Here is a 19,997-nt window from a genome sequence, read left to right as displayed (position 1 = left end):
CCTGCGACTGGTCGCACGAATTCAAACCAGGGACCAAATTTTGGTCCCTGCGACCACAGAAATGTGTAGTTCACACGAAGGGACTAGTCGCATGAAACTGGTCGCTGGGACTAGTCGCAGGGACTAGTCCCCTCGTATGTGCCGACCTTAAGAGAAAGACGGCTCACCTTTATAAACAAACTCGTGTCTCGTTCAGTTTCCTGATCGTTTAATTAGTGAAACCAGAAGTTGGAAACTGAAAGAAAAACGTATCCTGTCAATACTGAATGCAAATAAATATGTGTTCTTGTCCAAGGGTGAGGGGAAGAAGGCTAGATATTCGCCGAGTTCTTTTTCCCCTATGGTTGGTCATCGGTTCATTTTCCTGGTCGTTTAATTAGTGAAACCAGAAGTTGGAAACTGAAAGTTGGTCATCGGTTCAGTTTCCTGGTCAGTTGGTCATCGGTTCAGTTTCCTGGTCGTTTAATTAGTGAAACCAGAAGTTGGAAACTGAAAGAAAAACGTATCCTGTCAATACTGAATGCAAATAAATATGTGTTCTTGTCCAAGGGTGAGGGGAAGAAGGCTAGATATTCGCCGAGTTCTTTTTCCCCTATGGTTGGTCATCGGTTCATTAAGAACGCCAAAGAAGCTATTATCCAGCGGCTTCTTGACCCAACAGGCTTGGCTGATAAAGATTCGTTGCATAACCAAAACATTTCACTTTAATAAGATCTAGGAATGATTTGTTTATTTCAAGAACTGGGAAAGAAAGCCAACTGTGTTTGTAGCACATGATAAACCTACGAGGGCCGTTTATTTATTTCTCTTTTTACTATGACTGTCTTCTACCGCTTTTGCGATTCCTTTGCCGATAAAGATTATGGACTTAGTAAGGCTGCTCAATGCAAATTATACTTGCTCAAGAACAAGCAAGTTAATTGCGAGCGGGAAAAATGGTTCCATCTCGCCCGTTCAGTCAGCCATCAGAGCTAACATTTCGCTTCATATTACCCACGTGTTAGCTATATATCAACTAGTGTTATCACAAAATAAGGATATGATTGATCGGTAAATAAAGAATTGTTTAGATATCACTGCTTCACTCTATTCTTGTAAAATCCCAAAAAAATATTGGAACACGTGCTGGATACATAATAACATTGTACTCTTAAAATTTGATTTACCTTGTGTCTCATTCGACCCTCCAACTGTTTGAGTTGATTTACAAATAGCTTATCCTTTTCAATATCAAAACATTATCATGCCAACAAAATACGCAACCGATCAGCGGTAAGAATGCCATCTTGATCCGACATCAAATTCTCTACACTTTTTTAAAGGAAATGTATATGATCGAGAAGAGAGGATTGCTAGTCAGATTTTGGAAGTGAAGGTTTAAGGGCTGCAAAAACTATTTTATTTTGCCTACAACTCTATGTTCGCGTCAGGCTTTACAACCGAAAATCTTCCTCAATTTCTGGGTTGTTTAGATATCTTGCATTCCTATCGAACTTTCACTCATTTTAAAAAAGTTTCCATACACATTATTTTTGATTGTATAGAAAAAGAAAATAGTTTTTTGTTTTATACAGTTTAGTTATTGGTCTGTTTGTTTTTTTTATATATATATAAATTTAGCTATTTTAAATCTTAAAAACACACACCGTTGAACTCAGCACGTGGCACGTGCTGAGTTTGATGCGTTGTTCGTGTGACTTCAGAAATCAAAAGCAAGAAATTGAAATCAAAGCCTGTAAAAAAACGATGACGGCAAATAGCAAGAGTCACAAGGGTGAAGAACAAAATGTTAAGGTGGCTGAACACAGTTTTCGCGCGCGCTTTTGCTGATGCAATTCAGCGCGCGCGCAAGGATTGCAAAAAACTAACATGCCGTCAATAGAGCGGTCGTCTTATTTACTCAACACGTATCCGCACTATCTGTGCTATTTTTCTCTATAGTTGGCGCAGTGTATTGAGAGCTTTAATCTTTTATTACAAAGACATGTTAGAAAAGTTAACAGTGCAAAGAACCCAGCAATTCTCAGCTTTTTCGTCGTTACCGAGAGAACCCGGTTAAATGCAGCGCATGCGTGGTAAGTCAAAAAATTGCGATTGAATGAACAACTGCTTTCTCGGAAATATGCCTATTTCTTGAGAACCACTCATTAGAATTTCACGAAATTTGGTACGAAAATACTTTAGGAAATAAGAAACTGGAGTATTGAAAAAATTGATTTTTAACAAAGGAAATTCCAGATAATCGAGTAAACCTTCAACAAGGGATAACTAAAGATCTCTATTAAATTGTTAGCAAAATGGTGTTAACTTGTGAGTATCGTTACAAGCTCGTTGCATGCAAATTATAAAGAAAAGCTAATGACTAGATTTTCTACAAATGAACATGGCCGATTTTAAAAGCTTGTTTATATTTATTCATGTTGCCATGACAATGGTGTCGCGAAAAGTTTGCACGTGCTCATGATAAATTTTTCCTGTTTCAGTATATTTAGTAGTTGATTAAGTAAGTTATTATTTCTTGTCGCCAACATTGATTTGTGGAATGTCAAAGGAAGTATTGACCGGCGTCGTGTAATCGAGCCTTCAAAAACAAAGATGTATTCAATCAAATAGTTGCTAGTAAAACCGCATGCATAGATTAACATTATGATTGTCAAGCAAGCCGATGTAACAGGAAATTAGTGGCCACGAATCATTGAAGAATGTGTAAAACAAAACTGGAGCTTTGTCAAGTTAGCTTAAATTATCATACCACTCCGCACTTAGCGTATCTGGGTGTGTATATCAGTAGCTTATAAAACATAGCATTTTTCTAACTCAAAAAAGATGGGATTGAGATAGGTCGTAGAACAGAACGTGTAATGTTGGATTGTGAAGAATAAAGTCAAGTTAACCGAAAGTATACAGTACAAGTCTGCAGAACCAGCGTGTGTAGAGTTTCCTTCTAAAGTAAGTAAGAAATTCTGCTAAAAATGGCACATACGGCAGCGTAACTATCAAAAAAACAAAGTTTGGCATAAACTAATTTATGCACCCTGCGCCGCGTTTAACATTATCCCGGATGACTTATAATGGTAGATGCTTAAACATTCGAACATGTGATGTCGGGCCTCTTTTAGTTAAGCTTCGGTGCAAGCAAACATTTTCCCACCCTATTAACCCGCCCATTGTTTTTGAACATTCCCTTAGGTACGTCGAGTTCTCATTCGATGGGTGTTTGCCCTCACCTTTTCTGGGATCAGGCTTCTATTTCCGGTTTTACTGTAACTTGATTTGATGTTAAAAATAAACGGCCACTCAACTGAGTGGCCAAATTACGGCAAAGTAAAGGTTGTCCGTTTAATTCTCCCAGCAAACCGAGCTCACCCCTAGATATGCACAGTGTAAAAACACTTGGTTATAGGCAAGCAAGCAAGAGGCATAAAAACAAAGTTTGTGTTGTTAACTTGCTTGCTGCCAGTTTTGGTGACCGAGAGATCAAGGGTTTTAGAGAAAATGGTGAAAGAAACACAGGTATCAAAAACTGTGTTCAGCCACCTTAACTTGATCCGTCGATAGAAAAAAAATGACAGACAATCTCATTTTAATTATTTAGACCACTGAAAGAACAACTCGTCAGCAGATTTAAGAGAGTCTCAGTGGGATGATGGTTTTTATGGCCAGCGGTTAGAAATTCGGGCATATTACGGCTAAAGGATAATAATTTTCAGTTGCGATAAACAAACACATGTTTATGGCTAATTTTCTCTATGCTTAGCGGCTAATGCAAAAGTTTCCAAGTTTAGTATCCTGATCGTTTATTGAATGAAACCAAAATCAAGAAATCGTGTCTGCAAAACAAAGATTTATGAAAATAGCCCGTGTCATAACAATGTTTGAACCTGATCTTAAAACTACGGTGGCCCATAGAGGACATACCACAATTTTTTTGTCGTGCGATAAAATTAAAATATCGCGCGATATTTCACACTCAGCGTGTGCGTGATATCAGTCACGCAGTCGGCACAGTAAGATGGCGTTGTTAAAGTACTCTTTAAAAGGATTTTTACTTTTTGGAATAATACATTTATCCAGCGCTGTATTACCGCCTTACGTTGGCAATGGCTTGCCTAATACTCTCTAGAGGATCGATATCGTTCATCACTACTTTTCTCTTGATCTGGGTTACTCAGAGATCCACGTTTTTCTTCTGTTTTCATGGAATTGAAATAGGCTTGCGCCAGCTGTAACGAGTGCTTATGCGTCAGGGTCTATTTTTTTTTAATATAGATTAGTGAGTAGCCTTTCTGCAAATATTAGTTTGAGCTAAAACCGTTTACCCAAAATTATTTTCTCACCTTGCCTTACACGTTTCAAATTTTTTACAACTTCACGAAACGCGTCGGAGAATAAAGAAGTTTTACAAGTAATATAAAGTACTGCGATAATTTCCATTTATCGCGCGACAAGAAAAGATGTGGCATGTCCTCTATAGGCCACCGTAGAAAACGCGTATTAATAATGAACAATTATTCCACGAGCGCGCGTTGGATATGAGATGATAGATAGCCAACTCGGCGCTACGCGCCTCGTTGGCTGTAATCATCTCATATCCAACGCGCGCTCGTGGAATAATTGTTAATTATTATATGGCTGTGTCTCACAAGGACTGGGAATTACTGAATTCACCAATTTGATTGGCTGAAATCAATGTTGAAAGCGGTCTAGATTTTCCCATCTAGACTGGCATCTAGACCGGTCTAGAAAAAAAAGATACAAAGAATATAAAACCTTGGCATATAAGACAGCTATATAATAACTATCTTATTAACCGAGGTAGGTCGGTCTGTATGGGAGAATCTTGACCTCGGTCGTTGGTACAGACCTTACTGCGTTCGGTCTGTACTGGCGACCTCAGTCAAGATTCTCCTATACAGAACTCCCGCTCGGTTAATAAGAACTAAATATACTAGGATGAAAATATCGAATCTTTCTCGACTTATGAGACTGTTTCAAATTCGGAATCCTGCCATGATGTTTTTCATGGAGTTTCGATCTGAAATATTTCAGTTTTCAGAGACGAGAGAAAAACATTGCTCAGTTTATTTATCCTCTTACCTTGCAAAGATATATAAATAGTGTCTTTCTCGGTGTTGTTTGACAAAGGAAACTAAGAAACTTGGTCTTAAATGACAGGATAATAGTTAAAAATTATTCCACGAGTGTGCGTTGGATATGAGATGATGGATAGCCAACGAGGCGCGTAGCGCCGAGCTGGCTATAATCATCTCATATCCAACAAGCGCGGGTGGAATAGTTGTTTTATTAAAAAAAAAACGCCCCCAGGATATTAGACAAATCTTCTCGACATTATTTTGTAAGAAGAAGCCGGATGTTACAATGAACAGATATTACATTTTGGTATATTGGCTCATATACCATAATGGCTAAGCCAGTAAAAAGTCTTGAATTGTATTAGTCAATGATCCAGGTTTTGATAATTATCAGTATACTAGGATGAAAAAAATCGAATCTTTCTCGACTATGAGATTTTTTGAAATTCGGAATACTCTGTCATAATTTTTTTTCCACAAAGCGGTTTCGATCGAAATAAAAATAAAAAAAATTATAAATCGTGATATTTCTGTTGTTTATTCTTATGACCGTGTTCGAAACTAAAATCAAGAAACCGAAAAAAATTCCTGCAAAACAAAGACAGGAGAAAAATAACCCGAGTGAAGACAAATAATGACCCTGATCAGTAAAATAATAATAATGGTACTAACAATAATAACAATAATCAAATCTCTAAAATATATCATAACATCTTCTCCGTTCTATTTCCTCATTTCTGTTTCTTAAAAGAGAAACCTCCGACAGAAGAGAGAAGTCATATCACCAACGATGAAACGCGCGTAGTTTTTTTTTTTTACAAGATATCATATTTGTACAAGGCTTTGCTCTCTCCTGTGTTTAACCCGGTGAAAAAACTGTGAGATGACTGTAAACTAAAATAATCTTCACCCCTAACACCAATTTCAAAGATTCACTAGAGTACTAGCAACTAAGAAAGTTATTTAGGGAGAAACTGGCAGAGGAAACGTACACATTTTGTAATAATGATTTCGGCATATTGTAATAATTTACTCATTTTGGAATACGCACTGCAATATCATATTGTATTTGAGGCGAGTAACGCATTTTGTAATGATGGCTGTAGCATTTTGTAATAATCTTCAGTTTACGCAATTTGTAACAACATCCTATAGCAAATTGTAATATGTTGCTATTGCAAAAAAAAATATTATTACACAGACTGGGTATTTTCGGTTTCCCTCCTCTGAATAGTGACTTGTCAAGCATAAAGCATTGAAGGAATAAGGCAAAACACGTTTGCAATAATGGTAACAAAAATGTATACAGCAGTAAATGGCACTTAGAAAAGCGTACTGGCTGTGTACGCATTTTAAATAATCACATTTTTGCGCGCCGTATCTTCCACAAAACATAAATGTAAATGAACTTCCATGAAAATGCTTGTTTTCCATTGGAATCTAATGGAGTCAATGTCATTAAGAATATAACACTGCCGCGAGTTTTTCGCAAACAATCGTAATGAAGAATATTAGATCTCTTCTCAAAAAAGGCTCAGAATCTGATTTCTTGCATTGGTGAAGGGTGATTCTCGCTGAATTCACTTGAAGGGTCAATGGCAGCTTTGACAAACGTTTAAAAGTCTCGCTTTTGTTGGATGTTACAAAAACCAGGAACGGGGAATGGAGAATGAAGAACGAGGAATGGGGAGCGGGAATGAGGATCAAAGAACGGGGAACGAGGAACAAGGAACGAGGAACGATGAACGAAAAACGACGAACGGGTAACGACAAATGGGGAACAAGAAACGAGGAACAAGGATCGAGGAACAAGCAACGAGGAACGGGGAAAGACAAACGAAGAACAAAAAAAGAGGAACGAGGAACGAGGAACGGGTAGCGAGAGACAGGGAATCGGGGAGTCTGGTGCTCACACACTTTTTCTTGTCATTTGCAATTTTGAAGTGTTATACGGATTACCGCTATACTTTCCAACCTCAGATTCTCGTTGCAGATTTCCTTTTCCCCATTCCTGATTTTCATAAAATGTACGAATGTAAAATCTCTTTCATAACGGTTGGGTTATCAACGCATCTTTGGTCTGCACAGTCAGCTACTGCTGTTGTTCGGGATGAGTAAACTTGATCTGCTCTAGCCAGTGAATGGACCGATCAGTTCGAAACCTCAACAACCATCATCGGCTCCCTCGAGCAACCCATGGGCATTTAACTGTCGTCTGCATCTAGAAAGAAGGGAATTTGAACCTCGCTTGGGTAGGATGGGGAATTTGAACCGATGTGTCGAGCGGAATCCGTGTTTTCAAAATTTTTGAAGTGGAAGTTTCGAGTTAAAAAGACTGCTTTCGTGAGCGAATGGCTAGGAAGAAACTTTTCACATCTTAGGATGATGCCTTTAAGCGAAAAAACGCAACAGTAGCACCAAAAACTAATTCCTGACTTTGTTAATTCTATAACATACGTTGATCACTCAAAGAATCCTTGAACAGAAAGTTATGCTTAAGTGGGGCATTTGAACACAATTTTGGCCCGTGGGGAGGGGGGGGAACGAGAATTTGAACGAATCAATCTTTAAAAGCTCCAATATCGGGGGGTTTACCCCAGGGTGGATGCGGAAGTTTCAAATTGATCGACGCCAAATGAGTTCTTTTATTACTGCGTTAAGCGTACATAAAAGAAACACTTACGCTAAAACCAGCTAATGAAAAGTTGCACATCCACACTTATAAGGGGTTGTAGTTCGAAAATTGCATAGTTTTTTGTTACCCATAACCTACAGTAGGACGCCTGAGAATGGCCGATGAACACAAAGACTTTCCAAACCAGTTTTCAAAGAGTATCACTTTGAAAAAGCACCGACTTTTAGACGCTCCGTTTTCTGCAAGGACAAGTGAAAAAGGAGGCTCTTAAAAACGTCTACGGAAAAATGCGTCCCATTTACTGTCGCTCCTCTCTGTGTTTTCTGGTGTTTTATTGCTGAGGATAATCACAAATGCATCGCTGTGGATAATCGACAGCAAGACGAAAACACTGAGTTTGGATGAAAATATCAACCTTCCTTCACTGGCATTTTTGAAAACGCCCTATTGTGAAACGCCCTTAGTGAAATCTAATACATCGTCAGTGCATGCAAAAGAAGTGAAAATTCAGAACAAATATGGTGGCGCAAATCTTTTTTCGGTCTAGGCTACTTTTGTCTTATTTTGTTAGAAGTTTGCCTGCCAGCGTGTATTTGATGTATTCAACGGCCACTGCGTATGCAGGAGACAGAAACGAAGATAAAGAAGACTATTCTCGGCAACACAAAGGCTGCTACGCATCTAAACGAAAAATCCAATTTGAACAAATCTCACGATATCGAAAAAAGTGAGAACCCAAGTGAAAGAATATCTGCCTGAAGAAAGGAAAGACTATAAACCTCCTAGGAAAATGATATAATTTTGCCAGAAGTTATGAGTAAGTACTTCAAGGTGAGCTCAAGAGGCTGTCTTGACGCACATTAAATGATTTTCTGACCAGTAAACGTCTATAAACATCAGATGCTAGGTGCTCGCGCGAGCACACTCAATATTGCGCGGTAGCCCTAACAAATCTTGAGCAACTGTCGATGTTATAGAATCCGGATTTTTAAATGCACAAGAACTCGCGTGTGAACTGCTAAATTTACGAGGGCAATTACATGAAACTTAAGTCCGGTGAGCCCTTCCTTTTATTGTTCCAATATAACATTATCAATGAATAGAATCATCAGAAAAAATCCTGGTAAATTCTACGGAAGGAAAGTTTGCACCGTGAGAAAATTGGCTTTTTCTACATTTTATGAAACTCCGCCCCGTAGAATCTTTCTTAAATCTTTGTGCATTATCACGATTATTTGAGCAACAAGCTAAAAAATGAGTCTGAATACTCCTTTGGAATTGTTGCCATGGAAACCAATGGTGACGAAATGACATTTTGGAAAATCAGTGATTGTATAATTCAACCTCGTAAAAGTGTTCAGTCTTTTTGTTGTATTCTTTTATATTTACAAACCACCAAAAAGATGGAACTGGTACTAGCCACCTTAGTTATAAGCATCTGATTGGTTGAGAGATTGGCGTGTGTTTTCATGACCAATCACAAAGCGAGGTAAGGAAGAAACAGAGCCAGCTAGAATTACATTCGACACTCAATTGAACATTACTCTATCCGTAACACTAGGAAAACAAAGTAATGAGCTTCAAGATAGATTCGGATAGCAAATTTCATGAGTTATAGTCGTTATTTTTCGCCAGGGGGGGAGAGGGGGTTTGGAGGATTTTCATGGTTTTTCCATAAACTTCAGTTGATTCTCCACTAATGCGTTGAATAATTTTTATGACTCTTCTCTCATAGGCAGTTAATTTTCAGTCAATTTTCTATAGTCGCCCCCCCCCCCCCCAGACAATGATTTTTAACGCAGACAAAATTACCCACACTCTTAAATGTCTTCGAGACTGACTACGAACTTCAATACAGTGAATGCTGCACTGGTACTATTCGTCAATAAGTTACAATAGAAGGATATCAGTACTGTATCTCCTTAGATAGAGCCTTTCAATCACTTATATCCGAAAATTTCAACAATTTTGTCATGACAATAGGATGTACTGCAGGTGCTCTCTATTGTAAAAATAATGTGGGCTTGAAAATATTCGATTCTCATGCAAGGGATATTTAAGGTAGAGGTCCTCCTCAAGGTACATGTGTGCTGCTTGAAGTATCATCACAGAAGAGCTTAGTACAATATTTTCAGAGTATACATAACAATGATATATTTGAGTTGAAAGGAGTTAAAATTAATCAAGTTCAAAATAGCACCCTTTTTTCAGTGTCATGGCTGTGAAATAGACTTATTCAAGACCGGAAATGACGAAATTACGTGATGACAGTAACAATGGGAATATGGCAGTCCCCTAAAGATAACTCCAGATGTGCGATGTTGAAAGCCCGAGTTCACGCAACTATACGTCTAGTTCTATATGCGACGTAGCGGAGCAATTTATTTTTCCAAATTATTTTAGTTGCGCCAAGAGCTTTTGAATTCTTCTAATATTTGTCCGACAGAATAAATATGTAAATTCGTTCAGGAAAAGTGAAAATAACGGGCGAAAGCCCCAGATCCGTAAGAGAACGACATCTCACCTTTTAAAACAAAAACGTGCCGCGTTCAGTTTCCTGGTCGTTTGATTAGTGAAACCAGAAGTTGGAAACTGAAAGAAAAACTTATCCTGTCAATCTTAAATACAAATAAAGAAGCATTCTCGTCTAAGCGTGAGGTGAAGAAGGCTGGATATTCGCCGAGTTCCTTTTCTTAGCGTTTGTAACGATTATAATCGATATTGTGCTCTTCAAATTTGACTTGCCTTGTCTTTTATTTAACCCTCCACCTGACAGAGTTGATTCACAAATGGCTTCCCGTTTTCAGCATCAAAACATTATTATGCGAACAGGTACTGAGAATACACAAACTGATCAGGTTAAGGATGCCATCTTGACCCAACATCAAATTCTCTACGCTGAAGAAATTTTTTGGTACCAAGGTGGAAAAATTGCAAGTCAGATCTTGGAGATGAAGGTTTAAGGGTTCAAGAGTTTAAAGTTTAACATCTATGTCAAACTTTGCAACAGAAAGTCTTCCTCAATATCTGAGATTGTTTGGATCTCTTGTATTCCTAGTCTATCACTGATTAAAACAAGTTTCCGTAGAAATTATTTTTGATTGTTTAAAAATAGAAAATAATCTTTTTTGAATTTTATTATTTTTTTTTTTTTCAGCTGCTTTCCATATAAACGAACCGTTCAAGTTTGACGCGTTCAGTTCGCGTGACTTCAGAAATCAAAAGCAAGAAATTGAAATAAAAATCTGTAAAGAAAAGATGAAGGCAAATAACAAGAGTCACGCGGGTGAAGAACAAAATTTTAACTTCATCGACTAAAAAAAAATTACAGAGAATCTCAGTTTGATTATTTAGACAACTGAAGCAACAAATCGTCAGCAGGTTTAAGAGGGTCTCAGTGGGGTGATGGTGTTTATGGCCAGCGGTTGGATTTCTGGCATATTACGGCTGACGGTTAATTACTTTCGGTTGCGATGAACAAAATAATTTTTATGGCTAGTTTTTTTTAAGCTCAACGGTTAATCTTTTTTGTCGTTTTACGGCTAACGGTTAAACCCATCGTAAACCTCGTTTCAAAGATTGCTTTCACGTTTAAATCCTCTACCACCGAATATAACCAAGTTTTTGTCACAATCAAAAAAAAGAAATTATATATTAACACAAAATCAAGCACACAGATTACGAGAATAACGAAAATTATTACACGACTAGGGCAGTCAGAGGGCCAATAACTAAAATCAACCAATCAAAATGCTCTATTGCCGGTCACTGCTCTTTCAATATACTAGGATGAAAAAATCAAATCTTTCTTGACTTATGAGATTGTTTGAAATTCGGAATCTTCCGTCATAAATTTTTCATGGAGTATCGATCCGAAATATTTCAGTTTTCAGAAACGAGAGAAGAACATTACTCCAGTTTATTTATCCTCTTACCTAACAAACACATATAAATCGTGTCTTTTCGGTGTTAACTCTGAACTTATGACAAATGAAATTAAAATAATGAAACCTGATCATAAAACAGAAATTAATAATTACCAATATGCTAGGATGAAAAACTCGAATCTTTCTCGACTACGAGATTGTTTGAAATTTGGAATATTCTGTCATAAATTTTTCATTTCTCGATCCGGAATATTTCAGTTTTCAGAGACGAGAGAAGAAAAATATAAAAACAAAAATATATAAATCGCGACTTTTTCGGTGTTTATTTTGAACTTATGACAAACGAAACTAAAATCAAGAAACTGAAAAAAAAAAAAAAAACATTTCCTGCGAAACAAAGCCGGATTTTTCGGATTTTCCGGATTTTTTATAGTCCCCCCCCCCTTTGTACTCAGTTGGCGATGGCTGATTCCCCACCGTTTCCCCCCCTAAAGATCATGTGACCATCCAAAATCCTCCACCCCCCATGTCCCCCCTCCCCCTTGCGAAAAATAATGACAGGTCGTTTAGATGGCAAAACGATAAATAAACAATTTCAAATTGGTTCATATTGGTTAGAAAGACAACACAACCTCCCCTGATTCCTTTTACTGATGTTTCATCTGCACGCAAATCCGTTAAAATGTATCAAAAGTATCTCGGATCTAGAACTTTGCTTTTCGATTCATTGAGTTGACCGTTAGATTTCTTTCACACGATTTTTTCAACCACCACATGGGCTTATTTTGGGCAGACAGTGAAACCTACGCAACAGAGTCATCATTTTTCCGTATTACTTTAGTTACGTCGAGAGCTGTCATTTCCTCCATACATTTTCTGAGACAACGAGAAGGTTAATTCATTCGGGAAAAGTGAAAATAATGAGCGGAAGCCATAGAACTATAAAAGAAAGACAGCTCACCTTTTAAAACAAACACGTGCGCGTTTTGTATCCTGGTCGTTTGATTAGTGAAATCAGAAGTTGAAAACTGAAAGAAAAACTTATCCCGTCAGTCTCGAATGTAAACATGCGTTCTTGTCCAAGTGGGAGGTGAAGAACGGAAGGTTGGATATTCCATCGGCGAGTTCTTTTTCTAAGCGTTTGTAATCATCGAGACTAAGAGGTGGTCTATAAAGAGCGCCAAAGAGGTTAACATCCAGCCCTTCTTGGCCCAATAAATAATTTGTTATACAACAAAAATGTTTCACTTTCAAATAAAGAATGATTTGTTTATTATAGAAAGCCAACCGTGCACTAGCACATTAAACCTACGAGTGTCGTTTTTTTTTTCTTTGTTCTAATTGTCTTCTACCGCTTTTGCGACTCCATCGCCGACATTGTCAAAAAATGATAAACTCTGTAAGGTTCCTCCTCACAAGTTTTTTCTTGCTCACTCAGGAACAAAGAGGGTGACCCGAGCGGGAAAAATGGTTCCATCTTGCCCGTTCAGCTAACCCATCAGAACTAACATTTCGCTTCATATTGCCTACGTGTTAGCTATATATCAAATAGTTTTAATACAAAGTAAGGATTTGATTGATCGATAAATAAAGAATTGTTTAAATATCACTGCTTCACTCTTCATAAAAAAAAATGCACAGAAAAGTATTGGAACGTATGTTGTTTACATCATGATATTTTGCTCTTAAAAATTTGATTTGCCTTGTGTCATGTTTAACCCCCAAATGTCAGAGTTGATTTACAAATAGCTTCTCCTTTTCAATGTTTCAAAACATTATCATGCAAACAGGCGATGAGAATACACAAACTGATCAATGGTAAAGATGCCATCTTGAACCAACATCAAATTCTCTTCACTTTTTTTTAAAGAAAATGTAGACGATCAAGAAAGGAGAATTACTAATCCGATCTTGGAGGTGAAGGTTTAAGGGTGGCAAAAACCAGTTTATTTTGTTTACAAATCTATGTTCGCGTCAAACTTTAGAAAGGAAAATTTTCCTCAATTTCTGAGATTGTTTGGATCTCTTGTATTCCTATCACTGATTAAATCAAGTTTCCATATAATTTATTTCAGATTGTTTAGAAAAGGTAAATAATTTTTTTTCCATTTCAGTGTTTATTAGCTGCTTACCTTACAAACGAACCGTTGAACTCGGCACGTGACACGTGCCGAGTTTGATGCGTTATTCGTGTGACTCCAGAAACCAAAAGCAAGAAACTGAAATAAAACGTTAACCTGTAAAAGAAAGATGAATGCAAATAGCAAGAGTCACGCGGATATAGAGCAAAATGATAACTTGATCGATAAAAAAATTACAGAGAATCTCAGTTTAATTATTTAGACCACTGAAACAACAAATCGTCAGCAGGTTTAAGAGGGTCTCAGTGAGGTGATGGTTTTTATGGCCAGCGGTTGGAATTTCGGGCATATTGCGGCTAACGGTTAATTTCTTTCTGTTGTGATAAACGAAACATTTTTATGGCTAATTAACGGCTAATTCTTTAGTCGTTTTACCGGTAACGGTTAAACCCACTGAGAACTTCGTTTCAAAGATTGCTTTCATGTTTGAATCTTTATCACCAAATATAAGCAAGTTTCTGTGAGAATTCAGAAAAAAAAAAGACCGCCATTGAATTATTTTTTTAAGCTGCTTACCAAATGAAAACGTAGAAGTTTCCGAGTTTAGTAACCTGACCGTTTGATGACTGAAATCAAATTCAAGAAACCGTGCCTGCAAAACAAAGATTTATGAAAATAACCAGTGTCATAACAATGTTTGAACTTGATCTTAAAACACATATTAACCATTAAACTCCCAAGAGTGATCAGGACAGAATTTCTCCCAACAATATCAACACAAAATCAAGCAGATAAGTTAGGCGAATAAAGAAAAGTATCAAATAGGGGAGTATCAGTTGACCTAGTACCAAATTCTCCTAACTGACTTCATAACAATTATATGGCAGACAGTAAGGAGAATTAATTATGACTGAAATATTGGGACTGAAAGGGTTAATAATTACCAATGTACTAGGATGACTTCAAATCTTTGTCGACTTTTGAGATTGTTTGAAATTTGTAATCCTCTGTCATAATTTTTTTCACGGAGTTTTGTTTTGAAATATTTGATTTTCAGTTTTCAGAGACGAAAGAAGAACATTACTCAAGTTTATTTATCTTCTTACCTTACAAAAACATGTAAAGCGTGTCCTTTTGGTGTTGGTTCTGAACTTACGACAAACGAAACTTACATAAAGAACTTGATCTGGAAAGACAGATTAATAGTTATCAATATACTAGGATGAAAAAATCGAACCCTTCTCGACTATGAGATTGTTTGAAATTCGGAATCCTGTCATAATTTTTTTTCACAAAGTTTCGATCTGAAATATTTCATATTTCAGAGACGAGAGGAAAAATATAAAAATAAAATTATGTAAATCGTGACATTTCCGGTGGTTATTCTGAACTTATGACAAACGAAACTTAAATCAGGAAACTGAAAAAAACTCTTGAAAAACAAAGACTGAAGAAAAATAACCCTAGTAAAGACAAATAACGACCCCGATCAGTAAAATAATAACAATAGTAATAACAAAAATCAAATCCCTAAAATATATCATAACATCTTCCGCGTTCTGTTTCCTCATTTCTGTTTCATAGAGGAGAAACCTTTCCGACAGAAGAGAGAAGTTATATCACCAACGATGAAACGCGTGTAGTTTCTTTAACAAGATATCGTATTAGTACAAGGCTATGCTATCTCCTTTGTTTAACCCAGTGAAAAAACTTTGAGAGGACTATATAAATAATCTTCATCCCATACACCAATTTCGAGGATTCAGTAGCAACTAAGAAAGAAACTAGCAGACGAAACGTGCGCATTTTCTACTAACGACTTCGGCATTTTGTAATAACTTACGCAATTTGTATAATACACATTGCAGCATCATATTGTAGTAAAGGCGAGTAACGCATTTTGTAATAACGGCTGTAGCATTTTGTAAGAATCGTCGGTCTACGCATTTTGTAACAACATCCTATAGCAAATTGTAAGACTTTGCTCCTGCGAAAAAATTACTATTACACAGATTGGGTATTTTCGGTTTCCTTCATCTGAACAATGACTTGTAAAGCATAAGACTTTGAAAGAATAACGCAAAATTCGTTTGCAATGGTAACAAAAATGTATACAGCCATAAATGGCACCCAGAAAAGCGCATTGACTGTGTGTACACATTTGGCGAGATGGCATTTTGCGCACCGTATCTTCTTTAATTAAAACAACAATGTAAATGAACTTCCGTGCAAATATTTGTTTTCCTTTGGAATCTGATGGAGACAATATCATTAAGAATATACCCCTTCCGTGTGTTCTTCGCAAACAGTTGTAATTAAGAATATTAGATCTCACCTCAAACAGGCTCAGAATCAGATCTGCTTCATTAGTGAAGGATGATTCTCGCTGAGTTTTACTCGAATGCGCGCTGCAGATCAATAATATTAGCCAACGCACTCGACCATATCATATAGGCTGTCTGTCATGCTTTTGTTTTTCGCGATCTCTGATTGGTTTAGCCCATGAATCAACATCGTTCCCACGGTCTCCCATCTTCCCGCCCCCCGGAGCGAGCGAGTGCAGGCGCAGGAAGATGAGAGACCCTGGGAACGAGGTTGCCCATGAATCAGCTTGCGCAGAGAAACGCCCGAGGAGCACTAGTGACGAGTTTCCGAGTCGGGTGATTATCGGAAATTGTCGCTTATTGAGTTATTTTTTTAAAAAAAATAACTATATGTTAGCGTATAGATTAGTGTATTGTGGTGTAGTGTAACCTGATCAGCGCAATTTGGTGTATCTCTAAGCAATCTGATTGGCGCATCTTTTTTTTGGTGTATCTCCACGCAATGTGATTGGCCCAGTTTTTTGGTGTATCACAAACCAATCAGATTGTAGTATTTATCGATGTCGCACCAATCAGAGCGTTCTTTCTAATTTGTGGTTTGACAGGTCTTCAAATTTCAGCGAATCAACGCTTGAGTCGGAGAGAGCGGTTCGCGAATTAAGGAAATGTATCAGTCGTGTTGGAAAGTGGTGGAGTTGTGATCGTTGTACGACTATGCTTATTCTTCCTTCTGAAGGAGACTGAGTGGAACATGAGAAAAATTTGAATCAAATATTACTTCAGATGTTGATAAGAGCAACTTCAGGATATTTCATTGCTATATATGAGTTAATCAGCGATTCCAATTTTGAATTTCGCACAAGGAACGAGGTAAGATGACATCTACAAGAGTTGTAAGATCATCTATTCAGTGTAATGGCTCATGTCCTTCGTGAGGATTTTATCGCTATGATCTGTCTGGATTTAAAAGGTCGTCAGGGAACTTTTTCTACCGATTAGCCAGTTAAAACGTGCATGTTTTGTGTACCGCTCCTACACTTACGACGCATACACCGTCAGCTGAAGGCCTAACACGAATTTAGCGCTATAGCGTGCTGTTTCGGAAAGGCTAGTTTTACTGACTCTGGTAAATCTTGCGCAAGATATTTACGTAAATCATATTTGATTGATAATTTTTTTTTTTGCCATATGGTTGTTCTTTTAGCAGCAGTTGAAACGACCACCAAGTTACATTTACTTTCTGCGTCGACTGCCATGTTACATATCCGTTTCTTTGCTTCTAAAAGTTCTCCATGAATTAAATATTGTTTAAACAATACTTTCCCGTTACAATTGCGCGTTACTTTTTACTCGCCAGTATGGATTAGATTTTTTTAGATGAAAAACCATTTTCCAGTAAACGACGCAAATTTTATGACATAAATCTACCTCAATGAAAAATATTTCACAAGGGACAGAATGGTACGGTCGGTTAATTTTCCACGCAACTCTCACGTGCTTAGACGTTTTCTACCAATAAAATTCGCTTATAGCTAACCTGGACTTTACCCCATTGCGTGTCAATTTCCTGTAAACAACCTGCATTTTATCACGTATTTTGCACGCAAAGGGCAAAGTCCAGATAGGCAACAACCAATTAAGTAACCCACCTTATTATCCTTTGAAGAATGATACTTTCTCTTGGTTCAATCTACTTTCACTTGTTCGAAGAACGGAGACCGGAAAATACCTTTGTCCAGAGGCTGTAAGAGATAAAATAGAGCTTTCCACTGCAAAATTATATGGAAGAGTATTTTGAGGCAACCATCTATTACTGAACAAGAAGCTACACGGAGCCTATTTTTGGGCCGGATTTGTGGATCAGCGGATTGAATTGAATTGGTTCGAATTGAAGGCTTTGCTGTTTTAGCAAAATCGCTGTCGAGTGCTTTTCATGGTTTGTTAACATGGTGAGTTATGGAGGCTAAGACTTCGGAACAAGTTGATGCCATCCATGAAAATTTGGAATTACTAAAATCGCCGGAGGAAAGGCGGGATCACTCAATAAAAAGTTGTATTTCAACGCGATGACTTTATTTACAAGGATTTCTCTTGCTTACATCTAATAACAAATCTTTGAAGTTTTTTTTGTCTCGGAACGATATATCACAGAAGGCATTTTATAGACCTCAAGATTTTTGACTGATTGAAATTAAAGGTATGTGGCAGTGACTTCCACAAGTTTTTTTTTTTTTGGTGAGAAAAGTACAATTATTTTTTTCGCAATATTTATTTACGGATGGTTTCAATCGCCAACGTTTACATAAGTTGGTTGTATTACTGTTCCCAAGGGTTGTTGTTTTCATCAGTACGTTAACAATAGTAGTGATTCACAGTATTAGGCTTGTACTTTAAATAAATATAGTTAAGTTCACTCGAAAGATGAGTATAAACTGTAACAAGCTTATCGTTGATGCGTGGCCAGTACTTCAAATCTGACTGACACTCGATGTCAAAACTCAACCTCGTTCCCTGGATATGCCACCACATTACTTTACGCCAATTAAAAACTGCACGCTACTGTGCATTTTCTTGCACAGGAAAAACCAAACATAATTTCTGATTCTGGCCCTTAATGGTCAGAATAATAACTAGGACTTTGTCTCTGACGAAGGAACGGCAATAAGCACAATTTGAACCTACGAGCAGGTTGTTGTTTAGTCTCGTCATGCAATGTTGGAGAGAGAGATAGCGTTGCGTGATAAGTTCAAATTAGGGCTGTGGAGGGGACTGCAGGAAGCGTTGTACCAATGCAGTCTATTTTTGCCAACAATTCAGACACCAGCATCACTTATATAGTGTCCCATTTCAACCTACGTATCCAAAAAAATAACTCCTGCATGCGTAGCATGCCTATGTTTCCAATATGGTGGAGTATTCCAGTAACAACTTTTGCTATTTAACAACAGTCAAGCGACGTGATTGAACCGGATTTGAACATTATTACATACTTTACATGTGAATGATACATTGTAGAGGTTAAATCAAGGAAATTTTGCAAAAAATTTGTATAGCTGATCCCCTCATCCTAGTCGATCTCAAGTTTCTTGTTCGATTCAGAGAGTTTTAGCTCAACAGACTTAACACCGTGGCCGCAAGGACTTACGCTTGCAACGGTAAGCAAAACTCATGAATAGTATCGCCACTATAAAGCTGTTTTCACCATGCTACTGGTTAGAAAGATCCCCAAGACAAAATTTCTATTGTCTTGTACCTCTCGCCAGTAGGATTTCGGGAGGCTTAGAAGGTACTACCGGCCAGAGGTACAGCTTGCATATTTAGTCAACTTTGCCTAATTTTTATTACAGTTTGCTTCACATTTAACTTTTCTGCACTCCAAATCAGTCTTACAGTATTACACTCCTTGGAATCACTTTCTTCATAAATAAATTTGCATCTAGTTTTTGTTTTTTAGTCTTGTACCTCTCGCTGGTTGGATCTCAGGGGACTTCCAAAAGACTACCGGCTAGAGGTACAGGTTACATATTTAGTCGACTTTGCCCAATTTTTATTACAGTTTGCTTTAAATTTTACTTTTTGCCATACCTTGTTAGTCCTGCACTACACTGGAATCACTGTTTTTAAGAATACATTTACATTTAGTTCTTTTTTTTTGTCTTGTACTCATAGCTGGTAGGATCTAAGGGGAATTAGAAAATACCTCTAGTTAGAGGTACAGGTTGCATATTTAGTCGACTTTGCTCAATTTTTCAGTATGGTTTGCTTCACATTTCACTTTTTTGCACTCTTACGAGCATGCTCGTAAGTTCTTCCATGCAAGAATGCAGAGTTCTTCCATGCAAGAATAAAAAAAAATCGCTAATCTTCGGTAAAGCTGAGAAAAATAATATTGACTCTTCTTCTGCATATAGATAGCCTTATGAAAGTATATGAATGCCATGAAATTTTTTCCTTAAAATATCTGTTAATACCTGAGA

General features: G+C 37.3%; 1 long non-coding RNA gene across 1 annotated transcript; it reads right to left on the bottom strand.

Annotated features, from left to right (window-relative positions):
* Positions 1-11,709: 11,709 nt before the first annotated feature.
* LOC148724735 (uncharacterized) lies at positions 11,710-14,628 on the bottom strand. Its single transcript, XR_015990408.1, has 3 exons — positions 14,273-14,628; positions 13,748-13,852; positions 11,710-12,643 (listed from the first exon to the last, which is right to left on the bottom strand). It is a non-coding gene; the product is annotated as an uncharacterized LOC148724735 (long non-coding RNA).
* Between the last annotated feature and the right edge of the window lie 5,369 nt (positions 14,629-19,997).

The sequence above is a fragment of the Stylophora pistillata genome, chromosome 8, assembly GCF_964205215.1.
Source record: "Stylophora pistillata chromosome 8, jaStyPist1.2, whole genome shotgun sequence".
Classification (NCBI taxonomy): domain Eukaryota; kingdom Metazoa; phylum Cnidaria; class Anthozoa; order Scleractinia; family Pocilloporidae; genus Stylophora; species Stylophora pistillata.
This window is presented reverse-complemented; position numbering and strand designations above follow the sequence as displayed.